The sequence below is a fragment of the Macaca thibetana genome, chromosome 9 (assembly GCF_024542745.1).
Source record: "Macaca thibetana thibetana isolate TM-01 chromosome 9, ASM2454274v1, whole genome shotgun sequence".
NCBI classification, from domain to species: domain Eukaryota; kingdom Metazoa; phylum Chordata; class Mammalia; order Primates; family Cercopithecidae; genus Macaca; species Macaca thibetana.
In genome coordinates this window covers 120,136,570-120,152,343 of record NC_065586.1, presented here as the reverse complement: position 1 = coordinate 120,152,343, position 15,774 = coordinate 120,136,570, and the positions used below count along the sequence as shown (strand labels likewise).

General features: G+C 52.1%; 3 protein-coding genes across 6 annotated transcripts in view; 1 reads left to right on the top strand and 2 right to left on the bottom strand.

Annotated features, from left to right (window-relative positions):
* The window catches only part of ABRAXAS2 (abraxas 2, BRISC complex subunit), a 943,775-nt gene that overhangs the window by 749,837 nt on the left and 178,164 nt on the right, over nt 1-15,774 (bottom strand). The window lies entirely within an intron of this gene.
* Nucleotides 1-15,774, bottom strand: part of LHPP (phospholysine phosphohistidine inorganic pyrophosphate phosphatase) — a 661,086-nt gene that overhangs the window by 530,972 nt on the left and 114,340 nt on the right. The window lies entirely within an intron of this gene.
* CHST15 (carbohydrate sulfotransferase 15) overlaps nt 155-15,774 on the top strand; it is an 85,878-nt gene continuing 70,258 nt past the window's right edge. Inside the window, exon 1 of one of the 4 annotated variants that reach the window (XM_050803739.1) lies at nt 155-372. The gene's annotated coding sequence lies outside the window, so the exon portion shown is untranslated. Of the gene's footprint in view, nt 373-613; nt 633-1,422; nt 1,503-2,077; nt 9,981-15,774 lie in introns of those variants that run through there. The other 3 variants (XM_050803743.1, XM_050803741.1, XM_050803742.1) reach the window with 3 other exon arrangements.

The window sequence follows — 15,774 nt, the reverse complement described above, 5'->3', positions numbered from 1 at the left end:
TCTCTGGCAAGGTGTCACTGTCAGACTTCAGGGGTTTCGATGTGCTTTTATTTGGAATCACCGCAACACACAAGCAGTGTTGACTCGGAGGGGGAGGGGGAGGGGGCGGGGGCCAAACCCACCGCTCGGCGCACACGCCTTGATCTCGCATTCCAGACTCGAGCTGATGTGTGTCAGCGCGACATGGGGCGGGGGGAGGGTTCTCTTTGGATGTTTCATTCGCCGTCTGCACGTCACTCCCAAACTTTTCCTCCCTGCGCTCGCGGAGTCAGGTTGACGCGCCCTGGATGCGGGGCTAGAGGCTCGGCAGCTGAGCGCGCTCCCGCGGAGCCGGAGCCGCAGAGGCTCCCGGGCTGGACTCAGGCTTCTCAGGTACAAGTTAGGCGCCAGATGCCGAGGTGGGGGCGGCGAGGAGCGGCGGTAGGAGGTCTGGCTCGGGGCTCGGGGCTCCGGCGCCCCTCCGCGGGTTCTGGCCAGGCAGCGCCCGCAGCGGCCGGGGCTGGGCGTAGGGAGTCCGGACCTGCGGAGGCTGCGCGCAGCCTCACTCCCCGCGGCGCTTACGGCGCGGTGGTGGCGGTGGCCGCGGCGGCCCAGGCAGACAATGAACTTGCGAGCAAGCGAGACGAGCCGAGGTAGGTTTGGGCCCCGCGCCCCTCGGCTCGGCCTCCCCGAGCCTTCAGAGATCCCCAGCGGGAGGTGTCCCTTCGCCATTGGTCCTGGCGGCGCTCCGGAGCCCTGCGCGCTTGAGGACCCCGCGGGAAGGGTTGCCCAGCGGCGACGCACGCCCCTTCCCTCGCAGGGAGGACGCGGTCGGAGCGAGGGGACAGGGGACCGAGCAGTGGCGTGGTGGCGCCGTGGATTGCCGGAGGCCGGCGGGTGGCGCACGCCGCGGGGAACGCACGGGCGGGCTATCCGGGAGAAGGAGCCCAGTAGTCGGAATCGGGGCGCCCCTGCACCGCCCAGCTCTGGGAGCCGCAGGCGGGGGACCGACCGACGGACAGACCAGTGCTTTCGCGGTGTGAGCGCGCGTCGTTTGGTGGTAGGGGTCGGGGATTCCCCTCTGCCTTGCGCTCCGCCCCCACACCCCTATCGCACTTTGGGGAAGTTTCCAGGCGCGGCCCGGGGGAGGTAAGCGGGCATCAGCCACTCTCTCCCCGGTCTCCAGCTCGGATACGCTTCCAGAACCCCGGCTCTAGCCTTGCGGCCGTTCCGGGCTGCGAGGCCAGAGCTCTCCGGCGCCTACGCCCGTGGGACCCGGTTCTGGGAGGGAGATGGCGGGGGCGGACCTGGGAAGAGATGGGGGCGCGGCTGAGCCCCGAGCGGTGTGAACTTTTGCTCCCCGCCCCCTCCTTCTTCCTCCTCCCCGCCCCGCCCCCACTGCTGTCCCCTCCCTGCGCCCCGCCGCGTCTCGGGAGGCGGCGTGACTCGGGAGTTGCCGGCGCTTCCCAGCAGTGGCGGCGGCGTCCCTGGCCGGCCTGGGTGCGGCGACCCGAGCGAGGCAGGTCTGAGCCGCGCGGTGGGGCCGGAGGCGGGGATCCAGGGCTGCGGGGCGGCGAAGCTGGGGAGCCAGGTGGTAGCGGCCCGGGCGCGGAGGCGACTCTGGCAGTGGAGATGAAATGCGAGTCTCTTGGGTTGTGTGTGCGGGGGGATAGGACGCGGTGGCTGTGGGTGGCTGGGTGGCGGGCTGTGGCGCAATTGGCCCCTTGGGATGGCAGGATGGAGGCGCCGGGGCGAAGGGAACCTTGCCTTTGGGAGAATGAATGAATGAAGAGCCGTGGAAGCGCCTTCCTGACTCCTCCAGGCAACCTATTGGCCGGCGTGCGCTCGAGTGTGTACGTGTTGAGGCTTCGGAGCCGCCCGGGTCCTGGGCACAGCTGCTTGACTGCCCCGTCGCGGTCCCGGTGCCCACGTTGCCTGCCCGCCCTGCGCCCGGGGCCGGCCAGCGCGGCTGGGACGGCGGGTATAGGCGAGGAAGGCTGGGGCTGGGTTGCCGGCTGCTGGCGGCTGGAGGTCCGCGCCGGGTGTAGGGAAGTCCGCGAAGCAGACTGCCAGGCTGGGGGCTGGGACCAGCTCCTGGGGACCGGGGCCCTTCTTCGTCTGCCGGCGTGCGCGGAGCCGCTGTGACAGCTGGGCGCCTTCGCCTTGTTCACGTTGGATAAGTTAATGGTACGAGTTCTCGGGAATGAAGCGTGGTTCCGGGATGCCCTGCAGAGGGATGTGACAAGTTGGTCAGTGAGACTGAGCAGAGGGACTCACCTTGCCTCTGGGCGCCCTGGCAGTGCCCCCAGCCCCACTTTATCAGCTGCAATTCCTGAGTGTTGTGGGATGCCTCGGTGGGCTAGGGTAGCCTCCCAGTGTTGGGGCAGAAAGGCCTCAGAGGGCATCTGCACCCCCCGAGGGGTCCTGAAGTAAACTGAGGCCTAGAGTTTTGCCTAGCGTTTCTCCTGGACCCTCCTTGGACCTTCCTGGACCATTATCCATCCGCCGCTTTCCTGCTCCTCCTCCCACCACCGGCAACCTTGCAAAATCAGGAACCCTCCCTTCCAGAACGTGGCACTTACTAATTTTACAAACTGAATGTTGAACTAGCATCTCTTGATTGATACATAAATACATACATAGATCATATATGATTTTATTCAAAGTAGCACAGGAATAAAAATGCCTTCTAAGTAGGTAGTTTTTACCAAACAAATTTTTCTCCCCAAATTCCTGAGAAACTGTCAGAAGATTTTCTTTCTTGCCACCTCCTGGATGGGCACACTGAGCTGGCGAGGTAAAGTGGCTTGTCATGGCCTTCCTGTGGGCACATAGGTGAGCTGGAGGTGGAGCTGCAGGTCTGGGCTTACCTCCAAAGTCCAGCTCCCCAGGACAGCCAGCTCAGGGACCCTCTGCAGAAGTCCAGCCCTGTCTCTGTGGCTCTCTCCTCTGGACACTGGATGATTGCAGTGAGCTGGCTTGTAGGTGAAGCGTGCAGGGGTAATTCTCCAGGATATTGTCCGGGGGGGGTGGCAGGCAGGTCGGGCCACAATGGTCACATGTGTGTCTTGCTTTTCTTGGATGATCAAAGCTTGCCATATCTGAGCCACTGTCCTGGCCAGGGACCCAGCCGGGGGTCACTGTGGCTGCCGTGAGGGCTGCAGTTTCCTTCCACGCCTTTGTCATCCCTGGTTGCTGCTCCCCCTGGCCAGGAAAGCTGAGATGTCAGAAGCATTTGATTTTTCACATGCCTAGAAGAGAGAAGATTAATTCCTGCGTCAAGAAGAAGTGTTTGGGGAAAGGTTGGTAAAGTGGGAAGCAGATTCTACTTATTTGGCGTCTTGAGAAACAGCAGAAAAGAAACCCCAAGTTAACTTGCTGGGCGCCAGGAGTCTGCAGTAGGGGAAGCTGTAGATTAGTGCTGGGTTGTGGTGGTCGAAGCCCTTTTGAGTTCGGCTGGAAGGTGCCCTGCTAGTGGAGGGGGCTGGGGAGAAGAGGGAGACCCCAGGGGTGTCCTGAACAGGTAAGCACATGCCCAACTACAGGGGACAGCCTCGACTCAGTTTCAGCCAGTTGGGGGGAACACAGAGTTGATAGGTCTTGTGAGTTTTTGAGAGGATTCTCCAGCCTGGGTATTTAAATGTGGGCTCAAATTCCAGAAGTATGGTAGAGGGTTCGGGGTGAGTGCCCTTCCAGGAGGTCTGAAGCTTGCCATCTGGCCCAGTGCTTATCTACTGGGAAGGGTGTCACTGCATCAGAGAGCAGGGCACAGGAGCCACACCCATCGTGGGCCCAGAGACTAAGAACTGATGGCTGCCCATCATGCCTGTGGCCAGGTCTAGGCTGGAGGTGAGGCGGACAGAGCTCCTTCACGTACTCAACGTGCCATACGTTCATTCAGCAGCTGTTGAATGAATTCCCATGATGTGGAAAGTCATCTGCATGAACCTTTTCATATAATTCCTTTCACCAAATAGATCCTGCAGTTGAGCCTCTGGGATGATTTGGTGGGGATAGGACAGACAGGGTCCCAGCCCTCATGGGAGGGGGACAAGCAGAATTGGCTGTGTAGACAGACAAATGGTCTAGAAGCTGCCGAAAGAGCCCAGAAGGGCAGTGATGCAAAGCAAGGCTTCGGAGCAGGAGTGGGGGAGTGGAGGGTGGACTCGGGGGAGTGTGAGGAGCCTCCTTTTCCAGGTGTGGACATTGAGTTTCAGAGCAGTGGGTGGGAGTCACCCACCCCGTGAGCAGGGCATGCTCAGGTATGATGTTAAGTTGGGAGTGACTTGCCCAAGGTCACATAGCCAGTAAGTGGGAAGTCAGGGGGTCTCTGATCTCCAGCTCTTGGCCAGCTCCTTCATCTCTGCTGTGCTGGGCTGAGGCCTCTTAGAAACTCCCAGAGGAGTGGACATTCCCTGTAATTGGCAGCTCTCATTTTTCCCATTTACACATTCAGGCACTGTCCCCCTTCCTGGGGCCTCAGCAGGCCCAGGATTGCAGAGATGCTGTTTGGAGCGCATTTGTATGAAAGAGGAGTCGTCTAAATTCTAAAAGCAGAGACTGTTTTTAAAAGTGGTAGCTGACTTGGGAGTGTCATTGATCTGAGCAATCAGCCAGCGGACGTCTCTTTAGCAGCTTGTGATTTGGAAGTGACTCAGTCACTGGTGAGAATCATGCAGCTTCCCTCCCCTTCTGGTCTGTAAAGGGGACGCTCAGGTATGAGATTAAGTTACTTCAAAGGGTCACTGTGTTCCTGTGCTGTGAATGAGGAGATCACGTTTGCACTTAGCTGGCTAAGTGTTGGGAGACTGAGTGTTTCCACTGCACAAGGCATTTCTTTATTGGCTTCCAGTATGAGGGTCTGATTTCTTTACTGAGATGGTTTCTCCTTTCAAATAAAGCACTGGGACAAAATGATTTATGTGTAGACCTGTGTCTCCACAGCAGGAGATGGAGCATAAAGGGAACAGTTATCTAATTAGTGTGTCCAGTCTAGGTGTCTAGTTAGGAGTGTCCAGGAAGGAGAAAGGTTTTGTGTCCATTTGGGCCAATATAGATTTTTAAAATTGTAAGTATGGGAAGACAGTTCATTGCAAGAGCTATCACGTGCTGTGTCCCTACAGGTTTGATGCTGGCCCTCTGCTAGGCAGGTCATACAGGTGTATCCCTTCGTGTCCTTTAGAGGGCTGGGAGGCTGTTGGAGATGACACACACCAAGCTCTCAGCCATCCGGATGTGCAGGAGGAGGGATTGGGAATGACGGTGGAGGCAGGAGGGAAATAAGGGGGTGAGGGGAGAAGAGCAACTGTGGCTCCAGAAGGAGGAGGCGGCGTGAATCAGCAAGTGGTTAAGTTGTGGGGAGGTGGCAAGTGGGAAGCAGTTTCTCATCTTTGCTGATTTCCAAAGGGATGGGGAGGAAAGGAGACCGTCTGCAGCAGGACTTGCGGCGTTTCTGCCCTGCAGCCCTGGGCCAGGTGCATGGGAGCAGAGACTCAGTGCTTAGCACAGAGCACAGCACTCAGATCAGTGAGCGAGGTGGAGCTTGTGCAAGTCAGAGTTACGTAACGCCGTTGACAGGCACCTTACAGGGCTTGGCAAAGTGCAGCAGGAGCCCGGGGTAACGACTTTGAGATTGGAGTGTTCAGGGAAGACTTCGGCCCTGGCCTGAGGACGGGTGTCTTTTCAAAGAGTTAATACCTGCCAGTGCTTGACACAGTGCCTGGCATCCAGTAAGTGCTCAGTAAGCACTGGCTCGGGTGGTATTCTTTAGCCCTGGAGCTCCTCACCATGCATGTCTCCATATTTGATTCCAGTATATTCTACCTCAAAGGGTATAGGCAGGAGCCCCTGCAAGCCTTGGCTCCAGCTAGGTTTCCTTAGGGTGGTGGCTTCATTCTCTGGACTCTGTCTCCTCATCTGTGCGAGGAGAACACTGGTAAACAGCTACCCTTCAAGACCCTTCAGCTGACCTTGCAGCCAGGCTGTGGAGCAGCTCGGCTGTGCCCATATTTGACGCAATTAACCAGAGAGAGGAGACCGCGCAGCTCTAGGTGGAACTGTGCTGGTGTAGCTCACTTGAATGTTACATCTCGCCCCACTCCCAGCTTAAAAGAGCCCAGAGGGGGTCTGAGGGGGGCCTCCTGGCTTCAGCAGGCTCTCCCTGATGCCTATTTTACATTTCTAGAACTCATCATGGCCCAGGCCTTTTAGATCTCTGAAGAAAGTAAGGCTGGCAGATCCTCAAAAGCAGAGGGTATCATTATAATGGAAACTTGGACACTTTCCAGAATTGCATTTGTGGTAAAAATATTGAAACAGACAGCCCAGGCACCCAGGTGCCTGGAAAATACCCCAACATGGGCAAATAATTAGATACAGGCCAGGCACAATTATGTTTTTCTGACAATAGGCTGGAACTTGGTGGCTTAGCATTTTCTCTTGAAATGGAATACGCCCCTGCCAGACCCTTTTGCTCCCTGTGGTCAAAAAGATAGTGGTGTGGCCACCAAGGGGGAGGGCATACAAGGAGAAGTGGCAATGCCATCCCTCCTAGGGTGGCCCTGGATCTATCTTAGGGAGGTTCTGTCCTGCTTTTGCTCTTCTGTGTCCCTGTAGGTAGCTGTCCCGAGGGACTGGGCCCATGGCACCTTTGCTAGGAGGCCAGAGCCTGCATTTCAGAGTCTAAGAGGTCGAGAGAGGTGTAAGATGTATTATTTTACCCTTCCATGAAAGTGGTCTGGGCAGCTGTGTTCCCTTTTGTAAGCCCTGGCAGCTCACTCATGCTGATGGCGGTTAAGTTCACCTGTACCTTCACGTTTCTTGTCAGCCAAATGTTTGGTCCCCGTGACAAGGATGCTCTTTTAGCTCAAGTGTTAGATGCCATAGGCACTGGGTGGGGCAGGGCAGGTAGTGGGTTGAGCCTGGGATCCACGCGGACTCAGGTTCAAGTTCATGCAGTACTGCTTCGTCCCATTCCTGTGACTCTGGTCAAGTGGCTTACCTTGCATCTCGGTTTCCTCATCTGTAAAATGGGGTTAATGATCTCTACCTGGTTGGATGGCTTGAGTATTTGAAAGAGTACAATTTAGGGTTCAGGGGAGCTCCCCACGTGGAACCACTCTTTTCTGGGCGAGGTCTAAACCTATGGAGAGATGCAGGAGGAGGAAGGCAGGTGGAAATCCGCATGCCATGGCCATCCCGACTGCAGCTGTTGTTGGAGAATGTGGCTGAACCAGTGGGCAAAGAAGTGGGGAACTGGGGCAGTCAGGCAGACCTGCCCACCCCATCGCCTGTGGAGCTGGAGAAGCCTCTCCCAGCAGGGTGAAGGGCCTCCTTGCCATGGGGAAAGGCAGGGCTGAGCTGTCACGTCCAGGCCCTCCTTCCATATTCCTGGGATGGTGTAGACACCACCAGGTATAGACAACAGGAAAGTTACACAGGGGGAGCGTCCTCCTCATGGAAGGAAACATCTGGAGTGGTGGAGAAGAGTCGCCCCGTGGCAAGGAATATGACATGCTGGGCTCCGTGCCTGGCCCACGGTGGGAGGGTGGTCAATGGCATCTGTTAGGTACGTACTTGGTAGAGGTGGCCGCAGTGTGTCAAGTAGGTGGTGGTGTCTGCTCCAGGAAATAATCTGGCTTTAAATTCAAGAACATCTCTTTCCTACTTGTTGGCAGAGCATGATTGAGATAATGGTGAGCCATGGATCTCAAGGTCGCATTCTAACTTGAACGCAATTCACAGGGAGCTGAGGTAGTGATTGACTCCTAGCCTGGGCTTGGAGAAGCTTCTCTGCCTCCTCTCTCTTGGTCCCAGGCCCCCAAAGGGCCTCTGCTTCTACCAGACCTGGCTCTGTCTGTCTGGCCAGCCGGGCCTGGACTTGGCTACACTTGGGTCCTCCAGCCACTGGAGAGGGGGAGCTCCCACATCTGCCTACTTCATCATTGAGCCCTCCCACCCCCACTGCCTTCAGGAAGCATTTGCCTGTCATTCTTGCCATCTCTTCCCTGTACCTCCCTCCCGCATCCAGGTGGAGCCTTCCTCCTCTGAGCTTCTGCAGTTTTCCTCTATTGTATTTCTCAACCTTGACCCTGTTCCACAATGTGCTGTGCTACAGTTTCCCGGGTGGGGTCTGCTCTCCCAGCCTGATGAGACTCTTCAGGAGGAGGGTGTCTGGGACTCACGGCACATCTGTGTAGCTGGACTCTCACTTAGTGGCCAGTGACTGCCACGTGTTGCATTAATGCATCAATTAAAAATGATTCTTCCAAAGGCGAGTTTATCCTGGAGATTTTATGTGAACCCTAAGTTTGATAGTGTGGCACAGGAGAGCTCACACTTGTCACTCAATTTCCCAAGGAGTCGAGAGCCTAATGGAATAACCTTGGATTTCCTGGCATTAGGTTTTGGGGCTATTAAAACGTAGTAACCACAGTTTTTTGTGTCTTGAGAGCCTTAGGGGAAAATGTTATGGAAATTTGGTTGTTGTTTCAGGAATATAAGCGGAGCCATCTACTCAGGCGACAAATGTGGAGGCTGCTCGTGTTTCTTATAGCTGGTATAAATAGCTCGGCTTCAAGTTCCATGCTCCTTTGTTTGGAATGTAAATATTTGCATTAAAAATATAAAGTATGTCCTGGTGTGTATTTTTAGGGACTATAATTTCCAAACCCCAAATCAGACTATGGGTCTACTGAGGATTAATTTTCTCTGCTTTGTGAACCTGTATATGTAAAGAGTCTTCCAAATGTACACACCAAATCCTGTTTGCTTCATGCACGACGGACCGCCAGGATTACAAGAAAGCAGGGTTGCCCCGGGGAGTGTGGGCCGAAGGCTTGCGTTTCTCTCCATGCACTTCTGATGGTTCTGCCTGGTAGCTGCAGCAGCCCAGGGCGGTGGGGTGGAGGAGTTTTGGCTGAGATCTTGTGGGTCATCAGGGGCCTGGCTTCTCTGTCCTTGGTTTCTTGGACATCCAGGTGGGGATTTGGCTGCAGCTGGCTGACCTTTGTGTCACGTAACCAGACACTTGACTTCGGAGTTGCTATTGCTCTAGGCAGATGTTCGGGAGTTTTAGTGCCCTTTCTGTGGTCTGGTGGAGGGAGCAGGAAGTTCTCATGTCCAGTTCAGAGGGGAACTGTGAGGGCCTCTGTGTGGTATCTTCCTCCACTGGATTCCGGGGGGCTGTTTAGATTTAATTTTTCTATGAAGGACAAGCCAGATGATTTTGTTAATCCCTTACTGTGGGTGGGATACCATCTCTGGTCTGGCCTTGGCCTGTTCTTGGTAGTGGGGGGCTTGGTGGGGCAGCAGGAGCTGGGCAGGCCATTTGTCCCTGGTATGGGGGAACTTATTTCTAAGGCTCTCTGGGCAGCCTTTGATGAACACCTTCTGGCCCAGAGGCTCTAACGGAGAAGGCTGGGCCGTGGAGGTCAGCTCGCCTGGAGAGGAGGGCTGAATGCAGGTGGGCATCCAACTGGCAGCCTCCCTCTTGTCTCATCACAGGATGAAGGGCAGATGAGAAGACAGCCAGGAGGGTCCTGGGCCCTCAGCTGTGACTCCCCGAGAGGCAGGTACCAAGGGCCCCCTTTGTCCTTGCTTCCTAGCCAGTGCGTGGCCCCGCCCTTGGGAGGGTCAGCTCCTCCTCCGTCCCACTGAACACTGATGCCTCAGGACTGGACTCCTTGGGGCAGCAGGGACCCTTCCATCTTTCCTTCCCTAGCTCTGCCTTGCAAAGGTGCAGCCTCCTGAGCCTCAGAGTGTCTGACATCTCTCTGCCTGGTGACCCCAACTGAAACATTGTGTGGGCTTAGAAACCGTGAGCCTTGGGGAGGACCATCTTCCTCTGAGCCCTGGGTGTGCTGAACTGCGAAGGCTTACCACTTCCTTGCCTGTGGTTATCTCCAGCCTGACCCACGGTGGCGGGATCCTCTCTCATCATCCGTCACAGTTTTTAATGAAGAAAATATGTTCCAGAAAGGCTGAGTGCCATGCCGCATCAGGTCAGTGATCCAAGTCATTATAGTGAAAGTCAGAGGAAATAGCTGCTTTTAGGACACGCTGAACTTGCCTAAGAAAGTTATCAGTGGGAATAAATGAGTGGGAAGAAAGCACGCTCCGACTAATGAGAACAGTATAAGCCTGACATTTTGTGTCGTCCTAACTTTGAAAAGCTATTTATACCCACTTGATAGCAGTTTCTATGAGAAATTAGATATGAGGAGATGTACAGAAGAGAAGAGTGGGAGCTGGGTGACTGTGAGCTCCTCCTCAGAAACATCTTCCAGGCAAAAAAAGAAAAAAAAAAAAAAAAAAAAAAAAATCATTTGCTCACCTATTGACAATTGAAAATCCAGGGATCTTTTGCATTGTATAAAATTTGGCTCAGAGAAGAAAAACGATGTATTGAAAAGAAGATGAAGCTTCAGTTGCCATTTGAGTGGTAGAAAATAAATTTGCTTTTGGCCATAAAAATGGAAATAAGTCAATAGAAAAAATGCAGGCCTGCCCACTTTTGAGTCAGCAGTTTTTTTGGTTTATGGAAGGGTGAGAAGACTTGCTCACTGGAAATCACCCGTTGGATTACTTAGGAAGCTGCAGAAGCGTTGAAGGGTAGGCATGTGTGTCTTTCAAAGTTCTCAACCGATTTATTTTTAAAAAGTCATAAAACAGACTTTTGAAAATCCTATTCAATCTATTCTTCTTTAACAGCTTTATTGAAATATAATTCACACACCATACAATTTACCCAAAGTATACAATTCCATGTTTTTTAGTATATTGACAGATATGTGCAACCACTACCACAGCTAATTTGAGAACTTTCTTTATCTCAAAAAGAAATCTTGTACCCTTTAGCTATCACTCCTTTATCTCCCCACTCCCCCACATGTACCTTTCAGCCCTGAGCAACCACAAATCTACTTCCTGTCTCTGTCCATTCCAATTCCTCTATTGTGGACTTTTGTATGAGCAGAATCACATAGAATGAGGTCTTTCGTGACTGGCTTCTTGTACGCTGTAACTTTCATGGTCCATCTATGCTGTGGCATGCGTCAGCACTTCATTCCTTTTCATGGCTGAATAATATTCCATTGTATGGATAGCCCACAGTTACATGGATCCATTTGTCCATTGACAGACACTTGGATTGTCTCCACCTTTGGCTGTTATGAATGAGGCGGCCACAAACATTTGTGTACAAGCTTCTTTGGGTGTGGACATGTGTTTCCATTTCTAGGGTTATGCTTTATGAGATGTTTTCACTTTCTTCTAATAATAAGATTCATTTTTTAAAAATGCTCTTTCCTTGACCCTAGAAAAGGATTTGTTCTTAGATGGGATCCTGATCCCCCTGTCAGTGATCCTGGCTGAGATACTGAATTGTCTGAATCCTGGAGCTGGAAAGGCCTTCGGGCAAACATGGTTCAGCCCCTTTTTATATATGGGGAAACTGAGGGCCAGAGAAGCCACACATAAAGAGACAGGATTGAATCCAGGTTTTTGGAGTGACAATCCAATTACTCCAAATGTTCTCCCTAAACTCTTACTAAAACCCCAAGTTGCCTTCTTGACTGGCCTGGGGCAGCAGATTAAGGTGGGCTGGGTGAACAGATGGTGGTTAGCTTGCCCTCTTTTATGTGACTATCGGTCAAGGTTTTCAGTTATCCAGTGGACTCTTGCCTGTTTTCCTTTCACCCATCTCTCTGTCCATCCGATATGCATCTGATGTCCAAGGCCCAGAACATCTCCCCATCCACCAGTGGCCAAATAAGAACTACAACTTGTGGCGCCAGCGTCTTTCTAGTTCTTTCTCCCCTGCAGTGATGGGAGGCCCGGCTGCTTATCCGGGGAATAATTAAATTAAGAACCAATTCAGAGAATGAAATTTTATCTTATCTGGCCAAGCCCATAAGCAAGGGGCTGTGATTGTGACTCCAGGATACATTCGGAAGTTGTTTTTTCAGTAGTACACTGGGTGAAAGCATTGAAAGAAATATGTGGAGGCCGGTTGGGAGATCTCCCTAGGCTGGGTTTCTTGCATGGCCTGGGGGTGTGGTCCCAGGGGCAGCTGTGTCCTCAGGCTGGTCCTTCCAGCGTTGATGTTTCCAGGCACCATGTAGCTCTGATGAGGTGGATAAAAGTGTTTTGTGGCTGGAGTGTTCTCTGTGCTTAGGAAAGTTCTTCCATTAAAATCCTCATGGATATAATTCTCATTGTTATCATTGACATTCTAACACACCTTTACAGCTGTAATAAGAAGTAAACTTGGCAGAAACTCAGTGGCTGTAAATCAGGGGCGCCGCTTTGCAACCCCCCACGGAGCTTATTGAAAGAAATGCACATACTTTGGTCCTACATCAGCTCTGCTGCATCAAATCTCTGGGGATGGATGCTGGGCATATGTGTGTGTGCATGCGTGTGTGTGTGCATGCACGGACCTGCATTTGTTAAGCCCTTTAGCTAAGAAACACTGATGGAACTTAGCAGTGATTGTAATCATTCTTCTAATGAGAATTTCCAGTTCTCCTGTGGCAAAGATAAGGGACAGATAATTAGCACAGTGGTCTCAGGAATTAGCCTCATTTGTCCTCAATCTGTGATGAGACTTTGTGGCTGTCTTTGAGTTTCATGTTCAGATTCCCTGGTTATAAGTAACACACACTGTTCATCACTCAGTAGCAGTGGTGGAATTTTAGATCTGTTTTTCTCTTGGGGAAGGACCCCATTCTCATCCCCACAGTAGCCTGGGCTGGAGGCGCAGGAGTCTCCTTTGACAGATAGCTGGTCAGTGCAGAATTGCCTCCTTTCTGTTTCTGCCACTGGAAGGTTATCTGTCCCTTCAGAACAGGAAATGTCTTATTCAAGGTGGCATCCCCCGGGCCTAGTCCATGAGAAAGAATGATTGGACAGATGGACAGACAGATGGGTGAAAGGAAAACAGGCAGGAGTACAGTGAATAATTGGAAACTTTGACCCGTAGTGCGGGGATGGTGAGCGTCTTTCAGATCGTCTGTTTATAGCTGGGGAAATGGAGGCCTGCAGAAGTCAGTGACTTGCCCCAGTCCTTCAGCTTTGATCAAGAAGAATATGTGGGAGCCTGGCCCTTTGATGTCTTCAACTCTTCTGACTCAAGCTCTGCACATCCTCTTGAGAGTCACCCTCCAGTGAAAAGAAATCTTTATTGAGGCCCTGCTGTGTACCCCATGCTGTCCTAGGAGCTGGGGATCTAGCCGTGAGTTAGACACACAGGGTCCCAGCGCTTACAGAGGGCATATTCTCACGGACAGAGACAGGCAGCAGACAAGGTCGCAAATACAAGAGAACAGACAGGCATAATAGCCATGTGCTGGAGTGACTGGCTGGTGGGCGAGGAAGGCCTTTTCACGGAGGTGACATCTCAGTTGATTCTTGAATGGTCTGAGGGTGCTGCTGTCTGATGCTTGGAAGGAGGGAACAGTCAGTGCCAGAACCCAAAGGGGAGAACCTGTTGATGGGATGGGATTCAGTTATGCTCGGGAGAAAGAGACTTTGTTTGTTGGGCGCCTGGTTTGATTTTCTTCTCTTCTGCATCCTCTGCACTGACATTTGCCGCTCTGCCTTCACCCCGTCCCATCTCTGGGTAAAGAACACCTGTCTGATGCTCGCTGGCCTGCAGCTGCTGCAGTTTCAGAAAACAGGGCTAGCAAAAAACAAAGCAAAACCCCAACGTCCCCGTCCTCTCACTTAGGGCTTGGCTGGGGAGGCAGAGCTATTTTTATGTAAGCACATGCTTGAGGGGGGACATCCTGGGGTGGGCAGCTGAAACCACACTCATAAAAACAAGACTGAAATAGGACTGCGAATTCCCAAAGGTGAACACAGGCCGTTAACTTGAATTTGGGGACAGTTCCATGCAGCCTAGATCCTGGAGCAGGAATCCTTTGGAGGGGGATGAGGCATGGAAAACTGTTTGCTGGTTTGGCCTCTTCTTTAAGCATTGCTTTCCGGCCCTGGCTGTAACAGAGACCCGGCCCTTGCTCAGGACTTGGGCCCTCTCAGGCAGTTCTTCCTCCCTCCTAGTGCTGCCTCCAGCTGTTTCTGTACCCTCGTCAGTAAGAACCTCAGTTTCTCGAGGGCCCTGCTGTTGGTTGTCCTCTTGTTGCAGCCACCTCCCTACCTGCGAAGGAGTGGACCCCAGGCTGCCTCTTCGTCCCAGGTCCTGCCGTTAACCTGAGTAACCGTGGTCTCCATGGGGCAGCACTCTGGCCTCCCAGGTCCTCCATCAGGACACTCTGAACCTTGTCCACTCCTGAACTGCTCCATACCACATGGAGTCCGTTCTTGTTAATGACGTGTTAATGCCAGGCTTTCTTGTGGAAACCACACCCAAGGCACCAGCTTGTCAACCTGACACACAGTAGGGCGTCAACAGATTGTGTCTATCAGTTATTTTCATAAACTTGAAATCTCTTTGTGGTCTTCCCAGACATCCTTAAGAGTGATCCTTTGTTACATTGCAAAGTTTTCCCGATAAATATTTATCAGTAGTTGTGGCAGTAATATACATCTCCGTTTTATGTTGTTGACTAATTTTTAAATGGTGGACAAAACATAAATTTCTTTGCATTTTAATAAATGGAAAGATAAAAGAAATATTTTTTCTGAGTAGTTTGGTTTAGAATCATTCCAGTTGTTCATTCAGCATCTCTTCCCAAGTCACGTGAGGCCACACCAGGAAGCTGTGGCTGTATTGACATGCTGAATGCTTGCTCAGAGTCCCCATAATCTCTTGTCACTCCTATATGCTGCCTCATACTTTTAACTTCTTATTTTGGAATAATTTCAGACTCATAAGAAGTTGCAAAAATAGTACAGAGTCCCTGTGTACCCTTCACCCAGCTTCCCACAGGGAGAACATCTTATGCAACCCTCAGACATGATCAAAGCCAGGAAATTGACACTGGTAAAATACCGTTAACTGAGCTGCAGACCTTATTCTTCTTATTAAATCTAGGGATCTATAGCATTTTAGAAGCGTTTTAGAATTTCATAAGCTTTAGCATTGCTGTTTGTCTTTTAGAGGATGTTTCAATCCCTTCCAATTAACAATCAATTAAAATTCATTTCCATAAGTTCAACAAATACTGGAGGATGAATTTCACAGGTTCCACGGGTCCACATGGTGCTCTGTGGGTGCATTGTCTCTGATGCGTGCACACAGGTAACCTTCTTCCGCAGCTCTGAGAGATTCTCAGAGATAAAGAACCTTAGACAGCAGTTTGGTTCATAGGACAGACCAGGGGAGCTGCAGTTTTGATAAGGGAAACCAAGCTGCATTGAGTACTTAGTAAGCTTTAGGCTTTATCTACTTTATTTCATTTTACACACTCAGCAACCTTTGAGGTAGATACAGTTAACATCCCCATTTTACAGATGTAAGAACTGAGTTCGGAGGAGTTCACCCTGCCCACATTCCTGCAGCCGGATGGTAGAGTCGGGCCTGGAATATAGGCAGTGTGAAGTCAGAGACTGCTTATTCTTACCTTGCGGGGCTCCCTCCTTGGCTCAGACCTGCACAGTGACTGCTCTGTGCCCTGGGGTTGTCCTGACTTCTCTGAGTCTCTGTTTCTTTACCTGCAGTGCAAGAGGCTTATGTGAGATCTGCCGTGTCCCTTCCATTTCTGAGTGCAGTTGGTTTTAGTGGTGAAAACAATTCTACCTGTAGAGCTAGAAACACCCAAGCAACATCCAAACGAAATTTGTACCTTGCCCCTTGTAGGTGCTTTTAAGGTTGGTAAAATTTCTGCAGCCTAG